Consider the following 17,249-nt stretch of genomic DNA (forward strand, 5'->3'; position numbering starts at 1 on the left):
TTATGAAAATTTTATTTATATGCTGCTGGTTTTGGTTTTTTTTTTTCTTTAAAAGTAAAATATAAACCTATTTGAGCCTTCTCGATAGTGATCTTATGAGCATTCCTCTAGGATACATCCAGAGCAACAGAATATGCACACACAGACATTCGTGCAGGTCTAACAGTGAGCACAGAGCAGAACAAGTGCCAAACCCAAATCCTTCCTTAGAAATTCACATGTTGCCAGTTGAAAGGGCTGTTTTCCTAACCCAGCAATCATTTCACAAAAGGAGCTCCAATGCCAATTTTAAATCAGTGATTGCCCTGTTAGGAACACAAACGACATCTCATTGCAGTGCAACCTCCTCTCCTTTTTGTTTTTATGATAGTAATTTAAGGATATTAGGAGCTGCGTTACTCCACAAAAGATGGTAGTGCATGAAAACAGGTTTGCATGAGAAATGCTGTAGCAAAAATTGTATATGCTCTCTGATTTTTCAAATAATGATCACAAATTCAGAGAACAAACTTTGTACTAAGAAAGAATATGTTTTGGTTGGAAATTTGGCCATTTTTTACTTAATTCTGTTTGATTTTGTTGTGTTTGTTTGGTTTTTTTGAGGGTACTATTTATTGCATACATGCTGGAGAATAATCCTACAGTAATGTGCTAAATTTTAAACAAGGTCACACCATTTCCCCCCACATATATTTTAATAATAATTACTGCACCTAAATATCTATTAAACAAAAAAAAGAAAGCTCTATCTTGTGGCACAAAGCCTGATTATATTGAAAATTAGAGGCTTTTGGCAACGACGGGAAAATGAGTCATTTTTTCTGTCCTTTTACGGCAATTTTTTTTTCTTTTGTTTTCTTTTAAGGAGCACTGCAGAGATAATGATCTTAATAAAACAGTATATACAAATCCCTGTTCCTGTGCTACTGATAAGACACTAACTGTTCAGTCCTGCTAAAAGTTACTCACAGGAACTGGCCTCTATTTTCAGAAGTCTCAGATTATTTTGATTGCCTCCCTTTTTCAGTCAATCACCAGTTTTAGAAAACGTGGCTGGATGTAAAAAGTGAAAGACACCTTTCCTTTTGGAAAGGTCTATGCCACAATTTTTTGTCGTCTTTTAAGAGTGCCCAAAACTCTTGGAAATCACTCTGAAAACTTTGTTGTAGCCTTGGTTTGAGTTTGAAGTGGATGCTGTGCACCACCAGGATCCCTTCATGGTCTGAAGTTCCACGTCTGCACTGCCCCTGATGCCTTGGGAAGGCTGCCCTGGAGCAGAGGCTGGGCAGAGTTCCAGAATAAAGCAGGGATTTATTCAAAGCATCTCCTCCATGGATGCACCTTGGGCAGCACCAGAGCCCAGCCAGGGCTGCACCCAAGATGATCCAAAATGGCCCCAAAATGCACGAGGGGCACGGGCTCTGTCCCTGGGATCAGTTCTGCTCCATTTGCACCTTGCAGTTCATTGTCCCATTCCAGCTTTAGCCCAGGCAGTCCCACCCTGCTTGTTTTTCTCTCTCCAGCCCACGGGGTTTGTGCTCCTGGGCTGAGATTTGGGTCATTTGTCCTTGGTGCCCAGCTGGAGCAGGAATTGTTTTGTCTCCCTGCTCTGTGCACAGAGCTCACCATCCCCTCCTGTGAAACCCAGACCCACACACTAAAGCAGCACAGAATGTGAAAAATATCAAAGCTAAAACCTGAGGCATCATCCGAATGGTCTGCCCTCATTAATTAGTCCTGAGTGACCGTCACTGAGCCATGCCACACACATTCCTGCTGGTGCCCACACCTAGGCAAGCAGCACCACATGGATTCTCATCCTGCAAGGGCTTCCTCCAGGGGAGGCTCCATGGAAAGCACAATTAATTAACCCAGTGGTGGGGTAAACAGCCAAGAAGGAAAGGGAGCAGCCAGAATATATGCATGAGACCTCCAGCTGGGCAGGTTCTCTCACTCCTGACAGGCACAAAAGTGAAATTAAAGTTTGGGACTTAATCCTTTCCTGTATCACAATGGATTACCTGTGATTTTGGGATGCTGCTTCTTGGTGGGGAATTCTGGTGTAAATTCTGGTATCATGTTCTTCTATTAGGGCAGAGTTGAAGAAGATTAAATGTTTTGATGGCCTCTGTAGCACCACAGAGTCAGGGGTGGGCTAAGAAGCTGGATTTGGAAATGGAATATATGAGAATATACACATTTATTCATCTGTTGGAATCATGGAAAGCTTTATTTTTGCTCATGTTATTGTGGACTAAGGCTGAAATTAAAAAATAAATCTGGAACTTTGCCACTGGATTTGTGCCTGGGAAAGAAGCAAACCTAAAGGAAGTGTTGTGTGGTTTAGGTGCGCCTCCTTTTTCCTGGGGAAGGGTTGAGGGGTGGGCTTCAGATGTGAGCTCATTGTAAAAGAGAGATTAGGGAAGATCTGCCCTAAATTGTAGCTTTGTAATCCCTGAGCTGGGCCCACTTAACTGTTTGACATGTGAAAATATTGTATTAATGAAGTTCCAGCCTGCTTCTTAAATCCATCCTTGTGACTGTCTTTATTCATCTGCATGTCCTGATAGATTATGATTATTTTTATATATACGAGTAATCTCATTGAAATCTATGGGTTACCACTGGTAGCATGATAGATGATTGTGGCTCACGCCTTTAATCCATTATTGAAGCTGAAAGCTGTTTACAGATTCTTGTAATACTTAATTTTTGCTCAGCATGGACGACTCAAAGAGAGTATCCTAACTTTTTCAGCTGGCTTCCTTTTCTCTTTATCATTCCATGTGCCTGCAATAGTTTAAATTATAGAACGCCACACTGACATTTAATTTAATCAACATTTCCTGTTTCTTTTAGATTTTGTATGCACCTTCTACTAAAAATAAATGCATTCCTTATTTAGTTAATAGGACCTAAATGTGGGACCCAAATTGCCAGTTGCTCTGCTGAAACATGATTCTATCATTTAATTTCAGGAATCAGCTAACGAGAAACTGGAGAGAGTGCCCTGCTCAGGGACACAACAGCAGCATGTTTTATGTTCCCTAGGAAGTTATTTTAATGTCTTTTTGAAATATTATAGATGGGATTCTCTAGTGCCTCTGGGAGAACAGAGACAAGAGCTGCATAGAACCACATTGCTTTAATTTAGGCAACAGAGGCTTTTCCCACTGGCAGAAATCAGTGCAAGCATCACCCTGATTTTATTATGGAGGAGCAGATAAGGCATGCTGAATGTAAAAGATGAGAGTGCTGCTTGGGCTGATTGGGACCACGGAAGGGTGTTCTTGTGCTGATGCTCTCTGATAGGAAAACAGATGTTTGTAAGTTCCTAAGGGGTTTCTTCATTTTGATATGGCTTTAAGGTTATCTCAGAACCTCAATAATTGGATTACTCTGGCACAAAGATAATGTTGTTTTATAGGATTCAGGCTTTGCTGTTCAATGCTGTCATTTATACCTCTGAGAGGTAGCAACAAAGCATTTCCACGTGAGAAAGGTGGCATTTTACTGCAGCTCTTGTGAAAATGAGTGTGCCAAGGCTCAGTGGAGTAGAAAACTGGAGCTATGAATTTTCTAGGAGGATGAGGCAAGAAGCAGCTTGTGAGTAGTGACAGAGAAGGGAAAAAGCCAGCGAAAACTAAAGACAGATTAGCTCTATGTGAGCAGAGATATTTATTTTTCCTTAGAATCATACATAAAACTTTAACTTGCAGGTTCAGGGGTGGGTGGGGGGAACCAACGTAGATCTGTTCATAAAACACCTTCACAAACTGATTTTTAGGTGCACACTGCTCTCTGTAAAGATGTGTGATACCTTTCATTTCAACAGCCATGTTCCATGAGCACTAGAACAGCACCAGGCTCAGGCCATGCCTCCCTGGTGCTGGGAACTGAGCTAGCCAGAGCTTTGCAAATTGCAAATTCAAAATAGCTAGCAATTTTTACCCAGTAGCCTACCTTTCACTGGGTAAGTTGCACTGAAAATTTTCTTTTGTGCTTTCTTTAGTTATTCAGGGTGGAAAAGTGGCTTGAAGCTGTGCTCCCAGCTGTGTCCAGCCCGTGTGTGCTAACATTCAACATCCTGTGCACTCAGATATGCAGGGCTAAATAAGGAGATGTCTTTAGGTTCCACTAAAAAGCATTTGGTTGACTGAAAATGTTGAAATGAGTCAATGCAGAAATGGCAACATCCTTCCTCTAAGAAAATAAATACATAAAACCCTCCAGAATTCATTATTTGCAATAAATAGTAAAAGTTAAATTATAATTGGTGTTCACAATTGTTTAAAAAAGTATTTGGAAATAGGATGCTAGAGCCTTTGAGGAATGAAATATCCTCATTATTCTAGACAAACTGAAATGCAGCTGCTTGCAGTCCAATGGGGCTTTTTTCCTTCCTTTCTTTCTGGTTTTTTTTTTTTTTTTGTAATTCTCTTTTCCACTGAACACCTTAATCCTATTGTAGAACTAGAAAAATACAGCTCCTGTGGAGAGCATAATACAATCTCACACCATTGTGCTTTTGATCTTAAATAAAATGCACCCGCATTTGGCTTTTTCTCTTTGCACCAGATTAGTTTTGGACCCAGGCACCCTTATTCCTTTCTTGTGCTGAACTGCAAGGAACTTTATCATGATTGTAAGGAGGAGTTGGCACAAAGCAAGTAGTAAAGGGGGGGGGCAGTGCTCATGCAAAGAAAAAAAAAAGGTGTGGGCAGGGAATGAATAGAGGAGAGTTCTGGAGGATGTGGGGAGGACACACAAAGCCTGTCAGGCTGACCCCTGGAAGTCTGGCTGCAGTCCCCAGGTCTGAGATGACCTGAGACAGAGCGAAGCCTCGCGCCTGAGCAGTTCAGTGCCTCCAGCAGCCATCAGCAGCAGGGTTTGCAGGAGCAGGAGGGGGCTGAGGAGGTGCAGCTCTGACAGCCAGAGGCAGAACCTGGGCACAGCTGGTGACAGCGATGGTGCAGGGACAAACATCATCATCCCCCATGTGGCCACCTTTACCAAAATCCTCAATTTCACTCAGAAGAGGCAAGTTTGAGGCTGGCTTAGTGCTTGGGTTTTTTGGATACAATCAGGCCGTGGCCCTCGGTCTGTCCGCTCCCTGTCTGTCCTGCCTGGCTCACTGCAGGCCCTGAGAGAGCCACGCCGCCCCCCTGGCACCCCAGCTGTGCAGAAATGCTGCTGCAGAGCTCAGAAGCCCCATTCCTCTGCCAGCCTGGCTTTTCCTCTGCTTATGAGGAGTTATAGGGCTGGCTGGGGAGTTGGTGCTTGCACCCATACAGAGCTGGCCAAGCTCCCATGTGCCCTGCTCCCATCCCACCCACAGGACTCCCGTGGGAGTTCCTGCTACAGAGGTAGGGAGGAAGCCAAGAAAGAAGCATTCCTCCAGCTCTTTTCTTTTTTTCTCCTTTTCCCGTCAGAGTTACCACCCTCTCTCACCACTCCTACAGAGAGGTCTGAAGTCTCACTGAATCAGCAGTTGTGAATATTATCTGTGCTGTTAATGGTTTGCATCTTTTTACATGAAAGGGTAAAATCACTTAGGGACACACACACAGAGAGAAAAGATCATATACAGTAACATATCCAAGCACGGGGAAAAAAAAAAGGTTGTAATGTTCATGAATTCCAGATGATGACTTTTTAAATCCCCAAGAAGGCAGTGAAATTGTTTGATTGTTCTTGTTAATTATTGGACTTGTCCCAGTATCAAATATTTGTAGAAGATAAGACTTCCCTCGTGGAGATGAATAATAACCGAACTTGCTCTTCTTTGAGCAATTTGGCTCAGGGCGCAGATTTCTGCGTTTCCCACTCTCAGGCTCGAACCCCGTCCAGCCGGCTTCGGCAAAGCACGTGTACAAACTGCTCCGTTAAAAATAAAAGACCCCGTAAGTAAACAAGCGAGGGAGCGGGCGGGAGGCGAGCCCGGTTCTCGACAGCGTGACTTTATCAGCGGCGGGTCCGCCACGCTCCAGCCCCGGGGCTGCGGGCCGGGCTCCGAGCGCCGCGCTGGGCACGGGCAGAGCGGCGGGGCCGGCGCAGCTCCCCCGCACCACGCAGGAGCCCCGGCAGGGCCGGCCGGCTCCCCGGCAGCCCGGGAGCGGCGGCGGGACAAGGAGGGACCCGCGGGGCCGGGGCAGAGCCGAGCGGGGACCCGGGACACGGCGGGGGCTGCCCGAGCCTGGGGCTGCAGCAGCGCGGGAGCCGCGGTCCCGCCGAGGTAACGCCGGGGCGGCGGGGACACCGGTGGGCTTGGAGCGCCGCGCCTCCTCATCTTCGCGGAGGGGAAGGGACCCCAAACTTCTGCCTCTGTCTGGGCTCCTGCGCCCGGCTGGGGTGCCGGGAGTGAAGCAGGAGCTGAGGAGAGGGGATGCAGCGGGCATCCGCGTGTCCGTGCGGCAGCGCGGCGCGGTGACACGGGCTGCCGGTGCGGGAGGTGCCGGCGGACACGCAGCACGCCCACGGCCACGCAACTCTCGGCGTGTTTACTCTCAGCGAAAGGGCGGGAGGGGGGAGCGCTCCTCGGGCAGGACTCGGAGCGGTGTGCCCGGGAGCCGCGGCAGCCCCGCTCGGCGGAGAAGTTGCCGGGCGGAGCAGGGGGGCAGGCGGGGAGGGCTCGGTGCCGCCGCCGCCGCCGCTTTGAACCGCGGGCTGTGGCGGCGGGCAGCCCCGCCCCCGCTCTCTGCGCGGCCGGCGAGGATGAGGATGAGGATGGTGCTGGCGGCGATGGCCGAGCGCGGGGGCGGCGGGCGCGGCACTTACCGGGGGCCGCCAGGCAGGGCCGCCCCGGTGCGCGGCGGGAGGAGGTCGGGGATGGCGTGAGGCAGCCCCGCCGTGCCGGGGGGACTCCCCGCGCAGCCCCCTCCCCGCTGTCACCGTATCGCCTTCCTCCTCCGCCTCCTCCTCCTGCTGCCTGCCGGGGTGCCGGCGGCGGCCAGGCGCGGCGCGGCGAGCCTCTCCTCCCCCATTGTTCCCGGTCTCCCTCTCCCTCTCCTTTTCTGTTTTTTTTTTCTTCCCTTTTGTTATTTGCACTCGCATTGTGTTGTTTGTCTCTGAAGCCGCCTCATGACCAGCCAAGGGATTTCACCTCGTCCTTGAGAGACAGAGAGCGAGAAGGGGGAAGGGGTGGGAAGAAGGGGGGAGAGAAAGGAAGAGCTCACCAAACACCCATCTCCCGGTCCCTCCCCGCACCTCTGGCTCTCCCCACCCCGCCAGTGTCTCACTTAGCACCCCGCGCCCGGAGGAGACATGACAGACAGCGGGTAGGTGCGCGGCTGCCGCCGTTTTAACTTTGTTCCTCGCCGCGGCGGCTCCCGGGGGGCTCCGGGGCCGGGCGGGGTGGGCGCCGCCGGGGGAGGCGGCGGGGCCGGCTGTCAGCCCAGCTCGGCCGGCTCCCTCCCGGCCGCTCGCACACCTCCCGAAGTTTGGCACAACTTGTCACGCCCCCCCTTTCCTCCTCCTCCTCCTCCTCCTCCTGCTGCCGCCGTTGCTGCTCCGCCGCTGCGGGCTGGGGGCGGGCGGGGGCGGTGCGGCCGCGGTGCCCGCGCGTGTGGCGGGGCAGCGGCTGCTCCTGCCTGCCCGGGCATGGCTCAGCCCGCGGGATCCCGGCGGAGCCGGCGGACAGGAAGCTTTAAATTATTGTAATTGCCTCTCCGTGCGTGAGTGCCGAGCGGCGGCGGCCGCCGCTGCCGGGGACGAGCGGGGGGTACGGCGGGCATCGCACCGGCTCCGGGGTGGGGGCACCAGCGTGAGCATCGTTCCGTGGTTCTGCGGGAAAGCGCCTTCCTGGCTTCTGCCCGAGCAGGAGGGCGGCTCTTTGGAAGGGCGCCGAAGGCTCTCGGTTCGCTCGTGTCGGCTCTTTTCCCCTCGAAAAGAAAGCGGGTCAGGGGGAAGAAGCGACTTCCCCGGCGGGGTGCGGAGCGCGGCCCCGCTCGGCCCCGCGGGTCCCCCGCGCTGGCGCTGGGAGCGAGCGCTGCCTTCTCTGAAAAGTTCGGGGACTTTATTCCAGCCCGACTGCGATCCTAGAATAACCGGAGCCGCTCGCCGGGAGGAACGTGATCGGCTTTTCCCAGGGGATGGCATGCTGCCTCAGCCCTGTACTTTGGTCAAGGGTACAACCAATAGAGAGCTGTGGGATTTTGGGTAATAAGTGTGGGAATCTGCAAGAGGAGTAGGTCTAAGAGTGATTTGTTTTCTTACTGCTCATGAATAATGGCCTCGAGCTTTTTTTTTTTTTTTCTTTCCTTTTTTTTTTTTTTTTGAAAAACAAAACAGGCCAACGAAATAGGCACGTGGGAGATTTGTAGGCGTTCAACATCACAATCATCTTCAGCAATACAGTAGGGACGTCCAGGAGGATGGTGTCTGATGAGAACCGTTTTCTCTGAGAGGCTGCTATCACATGCTGGCACAGGTAGCTTTTGCTATCATTGCTGAAACATTGACCTCTTCTAAAAGGAAAGCCAGCAACATCCTAAAATTAGAGAGAAAATGTTTTTTGGTTCTTTTCTTATTTTTAGCAGAGCTGCATTTCACTCCATCTCTGTCAAAGAGTGAAATATTAAGTTTAGTTCAGATTAGGAAAGGAAGTTTGATTCCAGCTGTAGAACTGTAGGATAATGTGTGCTGGCTTTCATCCTCCCAGTTTAAATCCAGCTAGCTGTGCCCAGCCTTGCTGAAGTGAGCCACTCAGATTAAAAGGCGACTTCTTATGAGGAGCTAGTACAAAGTTTTTCTTACAAAGAGCCAGTACAAAGATTTTCATCAAAGTATTTTATCACCTGAAACTTACCTGGAAACTGCTACTTGTATCTGCTGCTCTTAATCCTTCCCAGATCTGGAAGATACATTATTGCCTCAGAAATTAATTCTTTGTCCTGGAAGCTGTACCGTTTACAGCTATCACATTGGAATTGCAGAGGGAGATATTTTAAATTTAGCTATAATATCTGTCCAGGTTAGAGCCAGCATTGTTTTACAAGGCTTCTGCAGCTGAAGAGGGAGAGGCTGGCACGATGTGTTGCATCTTGCAAATGGATAGCATGTCTATTCTGACATGATTTGAACATGAAAACCCAATAAACACATGGTCATTATGCATGGAAATCTCACAGCAGAGCTTTCTGCTTGCGCTTAGACTGTTTTGGTTGAGAGTTACACTATGAGGAGCACAAGACTTGAAAGCTGCAAGTGGCTTGTGTAAACAGATGGACATTTGAGACGTATTGATGGCTTCAAGTTAATTCAGTTAACATGTGGGTGCACATGTATTTAATTTAGCCTAGTGTAAGTTTTTGTAAGCTATGGAAGCTCGTATGTGCTTTTTAGAAAGAAAGTGGGAGCCTGTGGGTTTTGTCTGTAGGTCTTGGAGCTGCGGCTGTAGAGACTCTTAGGGACTGTGACCATCCTGTTGTCACAATCCTGTAGGCCCAGGTGAGACTTGACGGTTTTTCACTGGAGGTAGCTTGCAGATGAATTTTGAAATGGTAAAGCACCCTGTGCTGAGAAAACATAAAAGTGCTTAAACACATCTCCCTGCACTCTTATCGTGCACGCTGCTCGCTAGAACCACTTAGGCTGAGCAACACCATTAAACTGCCAGCCCTGCTGTTTGCAGTGGGGCAGTTCCTCCAGGCTCAGGGTGAGGAAACCCAGCAGTTTCGTGTTGCTGAGCCTTCCAGGGAGGTTTGTGAGTGGCAGAGCTCTCCCTGCGCAGAGCAGGGAGGAGCTGGGATTTGGCATCCCCGGCGGTGCTGCTGCACAGCAGCCTGTGTGCAGGAGCTCTGCTTTTTCCTCCTTACCCTGAGATAAAACACTCTGATGTTGGCAAATGATACACCAAAAAAACACAGATCGTTTGTTGAAAAATAAGGACTCTGCAGCATTTTGGAGAAAGTAAATGAACAGTCCTTCTAAAAATACAGCAGTATGCTAAAATATTGCCAAAGCGCTGCTCTGACGCTGTTGTAAGCTGTCATGTTTTTTGACCATTATAAATAGATTAGTATTATTGCAAGGATTTTTTTCCTATTAGCACAGAAGTTTTCTTTTTCCTGTTTTCAACATGAAGATCCTCACATGTTCCCTGAGCAGGCAGAGCTGTTCTCGTACGGAAGGCAGTGGGAATCTTGCTGGTGAGGAAGTGGGCACTGCATCCCACTGGAATGGCCCTTGTAAAGCCTTTCAGTCTGCTGTGCTGTAAGTTCAGGGGTTTTTTGCAATCTGTTTTGCTTAAATTGTTCTTATCTTTAAGACATTAGATACAGTCCAGTTAATCACTTAGGATACAGTATATAGTCAAGTTCAGACCCAAATTTGGTTTGAACTGAGGCTTGAAACAAGAGTGAGCTCCTTTCCTGCAGCACTGAAGTGCTGGGGGCTTTGGAGTGTTTTCTTTCTATTTCATGTTGTGCCCAGACCCAAAGTAAATTTCCTTGCAGGTTTGTGACCAAACAGTAGGACTAGGGAAATCAGCAGCCGGACCTGCTTTGTTTTGGGAAAGTTGCTAACAGGTATCAACATTCAGGTCAGGATGAGAGCATTGTGCTGCTGGTTGTGCTGCACTCCCCCTGCTTTGGGCACGGTGTGGAGAGCAAAGGCTGCATGTAAAGTGAATTTCCAGTGATTTATGTACAGTGGAGTCCTCACAGTGCTGGCTGCACCATGGCCATCCTGGATAAGTGTCTGAGGATCCCTCTTGCAGTGCCTTGCCCAGGTCTCTGGCCTCTTCAGGCTGGTGCTGAATGCCCAGGGACATGCACAGCACTCTGTGTATGTAAAGTGCATTGTCTGAATGAGTTCTTTATTGTTTACAGAGCACTCATCCTCTCTGGCTGCGCAGGTTTCTGGGTGAGGAGACCATACACTTCATGGCAGCCTGAGGAGGGTCTCCTGTAATATTTCTGACAGCTTTATTTTCTGTCTCCTCCAGCCTCTTTCTTTCCCTTTGAGCTGCAAGTGTAGATTGAAACGCAGGTAATACATAAGAGGATCCTTTAATATTGGCTATTTTCAGAGGCACAAAGGACAATTACTTTCTCTTCCTACTAACCTCCTGCTGGCTTACTAGCTGCTTGGGAGGCTGGTGATTTTAAGAATACCACTTTACCCAGTGCATCAAATACGGAGCAAATCTTTGCTCACCAAGATCCCAGTTCCTCCATCCCGTGGTAACACCAAAAATTGAACTTGAGTGGCCCAGAGCGCCAGCCCCTACTGTGAAGACTCATACAACCATCAGCACTTTTGAGAGTTAAATTTGATCCATTGGCCCTGAGCTGTGCTGACAATTGCCAGCTAAAAGACCTTTCAGTGAATTGTCCTTTAATAGAACTCTTCCCCTCCCCCCATTCCCATTTCCTGTTGTTCTTTTAAATAAAAAGAAATCCTGGTGACAAAGCTAAAGTGTATTCTGTCATTATTGTTTGAAGAATAAAGTATTTGTCTATATTACAAGGAAATTAATTGCCTGAGAAGTGCAGGTCAGAGTTATTTTACAAGGATAGTATTCTTCACTCCTGCAAAATCTCAAGCAAAAATCCTCACACTATTTAAATGATATATTTTTGTAATAGTATTTGATCCTTTGAATGATTTCAGTTAAAATACATGGGAATTAATGCTGTATTAATGCTGCACTGGTCTGAGAAAGGACACTGAACACTTAGACCAATCTGTTGTGGTTTGTGAGACAAACTGAGCAGGCTCAGTGGCCAATGCTATTTGATGACATTTTGTAGCTTCTGCAAGGAGCAGAGTTTCAGTGAAGAGGAGCCAAATGAGACCTCATCTTGTAGAGGTGTGACTTTCATTATTGTCTCCTGGTGCCTAAAAAGGGAATCCAGGTTTTACCTGAAATGAGTCTGAAAGGTTTTAGGAATGCTCATGTCTGACTCAGCAGGCTTAGATTTGCCCCATGTACTCAGAACTTGGCTTTGCCAGTTCAAGCCTAGTGGGATGTGCAAGGTAGAACTGGAGTGTTACTAAAATTGTATTTAAGGTCTTACTACTGCTCTTAGTGGCAGTGATCTTAGTTGTTTCATTTAATTTAATTTAAATCCAGGCTCTCAGCACTGGCTTTTGGGTTAAGCAGGTTAGAAGGATGGCTAGGACAGCAAAGAGCTGATGGCATAGGGTGAAATTGCCAGCTCCTAGCTGAGCTCCTCCTCCTTTAAGTTGCTTTGCCCATGTTTTGGTGGAGAGGGGACAAAATTCAGTTGAGCTTGCTCTGCTCAGAAGCTTTGGAACAGATTTAAATATGGCTTTCAGTATCTTCAATTTCTGCAGGGAGTAAGTGAACAAAACAGCTTTAAATTAAACTGAGTGCCATATTGTGGTTTGTAGCAGTCGGTCTAAAGATACATTTAATTAAACTGGTTCAATTTCTAAACTAGGACCATGGAGTCTACCTTTCACACTGCTATAAAATCCTTGTGTATGAGCAAGCTTTCAGTGTAATGAAAAAGCTGGGGGACACACTTGTGATCCTCAGCTAACCAATTAAATATTTACTTAATAAGGATCTAGAAGTTAATTTTGCAATCCATTTTTTTTAAATGAAAGCAAAATACCTATTACATGGCTAAGTCAGTGCCTTTAGTCAGGGAATAGAGGAGTTGCTTTTCTTAGCTGGGAACAGCATTTTAATGTCCCAACCGACCTTCCAGCAGGAGATTAGTCCTAATAGACCAGGTTTACACTGAAAAAGATTCAGAAGCCATTAGAGAAGAGAATTAGAAAATGACAGAAAATGAATGGTTTTCGAGTGATTTTCGAGCAGATTGAATTAAAGCCAGGTGCTCACGTCTGTATTAAAGAATTTTCTTACTGAAACGGAGAAAGTACCTATTCTGTGACAGTGGTTATTGCACCAAATCCCACACTGGTGGAGCCTCCTCCAGTGACTCTGGAAGGAGCCTGGGGACACTGGGGTAGCCAGGGAAAGGCAGCTCTTGTGGCACTCTGTGCTGTGGCATCCAGGAGCACACAGCTGGCTTTTCACTGGGATGAGCTTCCCCCTCATGCTGTGGCATCAAAGATCATGCTGCTTGTGTTGTTATAGGCAAGGGCATAAATAATATCAAGAAATGCAGTGTATGTGTCCATTGCACTTCTGTTTAACAACAAACGGAACACACCTGCCAGGAAGCTATGCAAAATATATCAAAAGTGTATTAAGTCACGGAAAAGGGAACGTGTTAATGCAATGTTCTGCTTTACAAATTCAAATCTGGAAGAAGAGCGTGTTCAGCAGGAGACAGTGTGCTCTTTCCTGTGCTGCAGGTTGGTTTGATGTCTGTAGTTGTGGGCAGGCAGCCTCCAGGAGCAGGACAGGAGGACTGGGAGCAAAGAGGTGATTTGTGTGATTCTGTGCTGCATTCAGCACCCTGTGGTTTAGATTTACACATACAGGATAATTAATCAATTCAGGTTTGAGAGTCACACACAGATTACTCAGTCAGTGCGTGCACAGGTAGGGTGAGCACTGAGTTCTTGATGGAACTTGTTGCTGAGATCCCTTTAGAGCCTCCTGCAGACAGAACAGACAGGGCTGGGATAGAAACAGAGAAGTGCTTGTCACTTCTGCAAAACAGCTTCCAATTGAAACCTGAAATTATATGTAATGAGGCATTCCCACAAACAGGGCTGCTGTAGGTAAGTGGCAGTTTGCACAGGATGATGGAAGTTCTGCAATAATATTAATTCTCATGAGAGGCTGCAAATGAGTAAATGCTGATGAATATGTGTGTGTGTGTGTGTGAGTTTGGTGCTTCTGAAAGGCAGCTGGCAGTTCTGGAAGCTGAAGGATGGAGGAGAGCATCTCAGGGAAGGTGTGCAGTGATCCCCTGGGATGTGCTGGATATGGGGCTCAGCTCTGCAGCCCTCTGAGGCTCTCTCAGTAAAATGTGTGCAGGGGATCCTCCAACACATTTCAAACCCATGCTTGGGCACTCCACGTGGTGCTTTCCTCCCACCCCAGCCCCAGGATGCCATGAGAGCAGCGTCTCACCCTGTGTGAGGCAGAATGAGAACCTCTCTGAATGAGAGCTGTGCCTGTGTTTCCACGAGGAGCCCTGGAGGGGAGGGAAGCACCTTCTAGCACCTTCCACAGATGTCCCACTGTTCTTTTAATAACTCATGCACTGTGCTGGCACAGAAAGGGGCTCCTAGTGAGAGGTAACAAGCTGAAATGGGGTAGAAAATGGAGAAACCAACAGATTTTAATACTTAAAGTGGATTGGAGGTAAAGGCGTGGGTCCTGTGGTGTGAATAGCAGCAGCAGTTGCATACCCAAGCTCCTCTGCCATGCATGCAAACATAAAGAAGTAGCTGTAAGAGGCAAGATGGAAGAAAAATGCTGTTGCACAATAGGAAAAAGGTTTTGAGAACGCGAGATTTTTCTTCTTGCTTTGCTTAGTTTTAAAATCTGTGGTTTTACATGCAAGAAAAAGGGAAATATGTACTTGTATAACTGTACAGTTTTCTGCAATTGTTTTTATCTCAACACCTGAGTATGAGTTGTAGACGTGTGCTCTATGGCCCTGTTTAAGAACAATATTTAAGTATAACCTTAGCTTTAAAAATTCATGTAAATTAAGCAAAACATGAGTTTACAAGTGTGGTGTTAGATGAATGAGATTTCAATGCAGCTATGCATTTTTAAGACCATGCAGACAGTGACCCACTGACCTTCAGGGTGATTTAGGTGCCCTAAGTCATTCTAAAAAAGGGGAAAAGAAAAATGTTCATTTCCTAAGTTACCTGTGGTGTTAAACATTGTTCAGAAAAGCTGCAGGGACTGTGACAAGTGGGTGTGAGAGGTGTCCTCCAGCTCCCCCAGGATTTACCTGGATTCCAGCTCCAAGGAGTGATACTGAAGACATTTTAATTTTTTAATAATACTAGCAAAGTTTGGGGTCTCTAGGTCCTTCTACAGTTTTATTTTCTTTTGTATCACTGGAGATGTTGGCCAGGTGGGATCACGGGTGGCCACTTGCTGTGCCAGATGGAGACAGTCATGGTTTTGTACAGCTGAGGCTTGAAAACCTTCAGGATGGAGGTTTGTTTAGGGTTGTTTTAGGGTTTGTTAGAGTTTTTTTGGTTTTTGTTGGAGTTGTTTTTATTTAAGGTTGGTTTAGGGTTTGCTAGGGTTGATTTGGTAGGTTGTATTTGTTTAGAGTTATTTAGGGTTGGTTTAGGGTTTGTTAGGGTTGATTTGGTAGGTTGTTTATTTAGGGCTGTTTTAGGGTTTGTTAGAGTGCTTTTGGTAGGTTGTATTTCCCTGATTATATTTCAGTTTGCGTTACACTCTTGTTAAGAACATCTGAGCATTATGGGCCTGGTTTTGTACCTGTTGCCATAGAGGCAGAATTTGCTGTTTGTTTTAGTCCATTGATGCTAAAACCTGGAGGTAGTGAGCCTGTGGTTAGCCACTTGAGTGTGCATCCATGTGGGATTTCGAAAAGTGCAGAAAGAAGTTCTGCAGTTGGTGTTCAGTGATGTTCTGTTTCCAAATCCAGCTGTTTCCAAATCCAGCTGTTTCAAGTAAAAAAGTAGCAAAAAACTTTAAAAAAATCTCACTGAACCATTGAGTGTTTTGCTGTTGGTTTCCTTTATTTAGCAGGACAGGGTTTTGCCTTCTTAGGCTGTTCAGAAAGCGTGGAGTCTTTTCAGTGCCCTGATAGGCTTTGGCTCAGCCCCTTGTACAGCTTCCCGTGCTGAGCTTTTGTTTGTCACAGCTCCAGCTCAGGAGAGCAATGAGTGGGGTGTTTCTGTGGAGGAGCTGTGGGCCTCTTTGTATTGAGTGTAAAGAAAGTGGGGATGTGTGTCGGGACGCAAATGAAAGCATATTGTTTTTAATAAAGTGTCACCTGCAACGCGCTTCTAAACAAACCTCTGCACGGCCAGGGATGGGGCTTTTTCACTTGAAAGACACTATCTCCTTCTTCTAAACATTTGCACAGCAAAGTAATGCATTATTGCATTTTCATAAATAATTGAAAAGCAACTTAAAAGAAAGTAGGCCAACAGAAAAAAAAAAAAGAGAAAGTGTCGGTTTCAAATTTGAAAGAAGAAAAATATGTTTCCTTCTTGATAGCAAGTCAGTTAAATGTTATTAAATCCCATTTTCCCACCCTGACATGACCAAAGACAAATCTGAAAATTGACAGTTTCATTTGAAAGAGAGAGAAATGGGGGAAAAGGTTTTGAAACGCTGAGTTTGGTTTGGATTGTTTCTGCTTTTTTTTTTTTCTTCTTTTTTCTTTTTTTAAATCCTCCCCATAAGAAAGGAATGGTGACCCCTTATCAGTTTGCAAGGCACTGAGGAGCAAGTCTCTTCTGGGTGCCATTTGCCGTGCTGGGCTGTAATAATGTGAGTTATTTTAGAACTGTGCATACGTTAGTGTTCTGGCGCAGCATGATACAATAATGTGTGAAAAAGCATAAGATCACACCTTGGTGAAACTTGCAGATTTCCTGCATAATCCGACAGTGAGCTCTTGTCAGGTTTTGACTATATGTAAAGTGAGAACAAAGTTTCCAGAAGCAAAGCGCGAGCCTTGGATGCGTTTGGAGTGGCTGGGCGGGGATTGTGCCCTGACGTGGCTCCCAGCCGGGCTCTGAGCGCTTCAGCCCCACTAAAGTGCCCAGCAGGTCTCCTCTGGGGCTTGAAATTGGGCAAAACCTTCAGCCCTTAGCTGAAGGGGAGCTTTCATTTTACTGGTGCTGAGGAAGACCTTTGATCTTTGAGTAAATAATTCCTTACAAACCATCAGTGACACGATTGGTTTTCTGTACCATGCAGTGGGATGGGTCTGGTGACACAGCCAGGCTGCGGCCATGGCTCTCTTCACTGGCCTGTGGGCACGTTGGTGCCAAGCTGGTATGGCTGAGGGAAGTGGGAATATTCAGTTTCTATTTCAGTTTTTCTTGCTCTCCATGCAGGATGAGCACCAGCAGGGTCTGTGCCTGGGCCCTGGTTTTGGCTGTACCAGATGTTAGAGGGAATTGCTGAGTGAGGTCCTTCCATCAGGCAGGAGGCCTGACCAGGGAGCCCCAGCAGTCCCTGGCATGGAGATCCACAGATCCCATGTATTAATGTGCTTTTTAATATGCTTTTAGATTAGTGTTGTTCAAAGAGTCTACCCCAGTGAAAATAAGCTTCATGCAACTGCTCCATCCTCCAGAGCAAAAAATGTGCATTCTCTCCTGCTTTCCTCCCAGCTTTACTCTGT

At 46.9% G+C, this 17,249-nt stretch overlaps 1 protein-coding gene across 8 annotated transcripts in view; it reads left to right on the forward strand.

Annotated features, from left to right (window-relative positions):
* The first annotated feature begins 5,784 nt into the window (after nucleotides 1-5,784).
* The window catches only part of SOX5 (SRY-box transcription factor 5), a 591,653-nt gene continuing 580,188 nt past the window's right edge, over nucleotides 5,785-17,249 (forward strand). For 3 of the 8 annotated variants that reach the window (XM_074540124.1, XM_074540133.1, XM_074540118.1), the window contains exon 1: nucleotides 7,139-7,277. The gene's annotated coding sequence lies outside the window, so the exon portion shown is untranslated. Of the gene's footprint in view, nucleotides 5,904-5,970; nucleotides 6,236-7,137; nucleotides 7,278-7,517; nucleotides 7,674-17,249 lie in introns of those variants that run through there. The other 5 variants (XM_026796865.2, XM_074540122.1, XM_074540120.1 and 2 more) reach the window with 5 other exon arrangements.

The sequence above is a fragment of the Zonotrichia albicollis genome, chromosome 4 (genome assembly GCF_047830755.1).
Source record: "Zonotrichia albicollis isolate bZonAlb1 chromosome 4, bZonAlb1.hap1, whole genome shotgun sequence".
Classification (NCBI taxonomy): Eukaryota; Metazoa; Chordata; class Aves; order Passeriformes; family Passerellidae; genus Zonotrichia; species Zonotrichia albicollis.